At 46.1% G+C, this 2,699-nt stretch overlaps 1 pseudogene; it reads right to left on the bottom strand.

Annotated features, from left to right (window-relative positions):
- Nucleotides 1-938: 938 nt before the first annotated feature.
- On the bottom strand, nt 939-2,013 carry LOC150036613 (uncharacterized; annotated as a pseudogene).
- Between the last annotated feature and the right edge of the window lie 686 nt (nt 2,014-2,699).

Below are 2,699 nucleotides of genomic sequence, written 5' to 3'. Positions count from 1 at the left end.
CTTTGTGCGCGGCGGCGAGGGCCCGTGAGCGCGATGCGCAGAGGGCGAGGGCCAGTGACGCCGGGGCGAGGAGCGTAGAGGTGGGCCAGGTAGGGCAGTGAGCCGTGGGCGAGGGGGTGAGAGTGGGCCTGGTTGCGCGAGGGCGTGAGCGAGGGCGCGAGCTTAGTGGCGCTGGGAGGGCGCGAAGCGTGGGCGTGGGCGGCCGCGAGCGGTGGGCGAGGGGCGCGAGAGGACGCGTGGGCGGGTGAAGGGGACGCGCGAGCGTGGGCGAGGGGCAGCGAGCGTGGGCGGGATGGTGCGCGAGCGGGGCGAGGGCTGCGAGCCGTGGGCGACGGTAGCGCGAGCTCGAGCTGTGGGCGGGCGGAGAGGGCCGCGGGCGTGGGCCTGACGGGCGCGGGGCGAGTGGGCGAGGGCGCGGGCGTGGGCGAGTGCCAGCGGGCGAGGGAGTGGGCTGGGCGAGGGCCCTGGGAGGGAGGAGCGAGGGCGCGGGGCGAGGGCGTGAAGAGTGGGCGGCGAGAGCTAGGGCGAGAGCGAGGGCGTGCGCGGGGGTGGGCGAGGGCATGCGCGTGGGCGTGGGCGAGGGCGTGCACATGGGCGAGGGCGTGAGCGTGAGCGTGGGCGAGGGCGCGAGCGAGAGCGAAGGCGTGAACGTAAGCGAGAGCGAGAGCGAGATAGCGAGATTTTGATAGAGAGTGAGAATACCGTACAAATTTCCCTTTTTTTCCTTTTTAATTATTACACATTCCACCTTCTTCTTTCTAATCCTTTCTTACTTTCTTTTTTTAAAAAAAAAAATCCATTTTATAAAAACAATTTCTAAAAATATTTTATTATTTTATTTAAACTCTAAAAAGAATAAATTTAAAAAAATAATAACTCATGAAAATAAAAAAAATGTAAATTAAATATCTCATTTAAATAAAAATAAATTACAAAAATCAATATGTCCCACAAGGCGGACGTTGTCGATTTCGAGTTGGTTATCATTGTCGACTTCGAACTTAAGGTTGCTCGGTTCTTCTTGATGTTGCTCTGGTACCTCTGCAGGCGCTTCATAATATAAATATTCATTATGCTCTCCACGACCCTGACCATGTCCATGCACGTATGAAAACGAAGAACCAGCCTCTAAGTCATAATGTCCTAAACCAAATGTTGGCAACATCATCATCGGACTAACATAATTAATTTGACTCTGCATCTGCGTCATAGGGGGCAACTCTTCCACATTATGTGCAACCTCATCAAACTCATCCTCTTCCCGAACAGGTCCTCTACGTCTAGGAGCTGGTGGAGGAATAATAGGTATATCGTACATATAATGAATTTCCTCCATATAGCTTTGGTTGTCACTACATATAGCAAGAACTTGGTTCGGATCATTCGCAACCTCGCGGAGTCTACTGTTGTTCGATCTCTGTGAATTATAAAACAATTAGAAAATAATTAAAATAAATTTAAATTTAAAAAAATTAGATAATATTCATTCATTTACCAGATGACCCACAACTGCTCCCGGACAAGTGACGTAGCGCCTTGTGATATTATTATACTAATGAATATATTCTAGAGTGACATCTGTATCAAACTGTTCAAGAAAAACCCCCACCGTAATAAACCTTGCACGATAGTGCCATCGCACTACCAAATATGCAACTTTTTCGGACCAATCTCCAGTCCTTAGGTCAATATCATGTAGTACGGGTTCAGTATTACAAGACGATGGGACATCCTACTGAAAACTGAATTGTCTCATCACCCTGTCAGGAAGATGCCACTCACCAATGTGAAAACATATGAGAGGACTCATCGTCCGCCATATGTTTTAACCATTCGTACAAAATTAGGCAAAGTATGCACAATAATTTTGTACGGCTCCCAAATAACCTGAAACACAAAATATTATATTAGAGAATATTAAAGACAAATACAATAAAAATGTGAATAAAATAATCAATTAGATTTAGTGTGAATAAAATAATCAATTAGGTTGAAAAACTTCTAACCAGCCATCGTACATCACTCTAGTGCCCGGCTCACCGTCAACAGGTAACCCCAACAACACTTCTATGTCTTGTAGAGTGATAGTGCACTCTCCAACAGACATATGAAATGTATGTGTCTTGGGCCTCCATCTCTCGACCAATGTTGTGATCAAATGCCAGTCCAACTGAATAAATCTTGCCTCTCGACGTCTGCAAGATATTTCTCCAGTAGTACGATCCCGCCATACAACATATGAACGATGAATGGACTGGTCGTACAAAACATCGGGATCAACAGGTCCTGGGTTTATCTTGACACTCCAATGCATCCCTTATTTATGCTCTTCTTTTCTCGAAATAGTTCACGCATTTGAAGAATGTTATCTGAGTAAGAGCATTTATAGGCAACATTCGAGCTTCTTTGAGGACTCCATTTATGCACTCTGATAGATTTGTCGTCATTCACCCATATCTGAATCCTCCATCATGTGCTTGAGTCCATTGCTCTAAACTAATGTTGTCAAAAAAACTTAGACAACTTCGATTTATTCCTTTGATATCTTCAATTGCTTTGTTGAACTTTTGAATTTGAAACTGACACCCGGCACGATAAACATAATTTTTCAATGAATTAAATTTGTACTTTTTATTGAAGTTGCTGACGATATGTTGTAAGCAGAAACGATGGTGACATTTCGGTCCCGTCTAACCATT

The sequence above is a fragment of the Benincasa hispida genome, chromosome 4 (genome assembly GCF_027475165.1).
Source record: "Benincasa hispida cultivar pf3 chromosome 4, pf3_genome.v1.1, whole genome shotgun sequence".
Classification (NCBI taxonomy): domain Eukaryota; kingdom Viridiplantae; phylum Streptophyta; class Magnoliopsida; order Cucurbitales; family Cucurbitaceae; genus Benincasa; species Benincasa hispida.
This window is presented reverse-complemented; position numbering and strand designations above follow the sequence as displayed.